Source organism: Myotis davidii, unplaced genomic scaffold (genome assembly GCF_000327345.1).
Source record: "Myotis davidii unplaced genomic scaffold, ASM32734v1 scaffold96, whole genome shotgun sequence".
Lineage (NCBI taxonomy): Eukaryota > Metazoa > Chordata > Mammalia > Chiroptera > Vespertilionidae > Myotis > Myotis davidii.
The window spans coordinates 1,401,938-1,402,486 of NW_006289416.1; the positions used below are offsets into that span (position 1 = coordinate 1,401,938).

Consider the following 549-nt stretch of genomic DNA (forward strand, 5'->3'; position numbering starts at 1 on the left):
TCCAATTAAAAACTACAATAAAAACAAAGTTAGTGCATTTGAAATAGTACATTCAGAGCAATGCTACCTACTTCTGAATCTGTCAGAAAACACCTGCCCAGTTCACACGCACAGCCTCTGGGGCAGGGCGTCCCTCGGACTTCCTGGGACAGAGAGTCCGGCGCCCACCCGGCCGCCTAGTCCTGCACTGGAGGCAGCGGTGCTGCCTGGTTCTCTGGCTGAGAACGGAGGGGAGCGCGGGCTCGCTGTCTAGTGCTCCTCTAGCCAGCCTCGCCCCACTGCAGTTTGCACCCCGTGTCCAATGAGCGGAGTCTCCGAAGCCGAACGTTGCTCGCTCGGGGAAACTGGGAGGCCTCCTAGGATGTGGGAGCCTTGGGAAGAGGAGCGCCTCTCCCTCCGTCTGGGCGTTTCAGCTGCGATCTTAAAGTGAACAGTGGCTCTCTGACCTCCGCGTCCCGCTCGCGGCGTGGGGGGTGGGGAGTGCAGGTGGTCCTGGCAGCAGAGTGTGTGTGTGTGTGTGTGTGTGTGTGTGTGTGTGTGTGTGTGTGT

The 549-nt window shown here is 59.0% G+C and overlaps 1 protein-coding gene across 1 annotated transcript in view; it reads left to right on the forward strand.

Annotated features, from left to right (window-relative positions):
• EPB41L3 (erythrocyte membrane protein band 4.1-like 3) overlaps window positions 1-549 on the forward strand; it is a 225,299-nt gene that overhangs the window by 630 nt on the left and 224,120 nt on the right. The window lies entirely within an intron of this gene.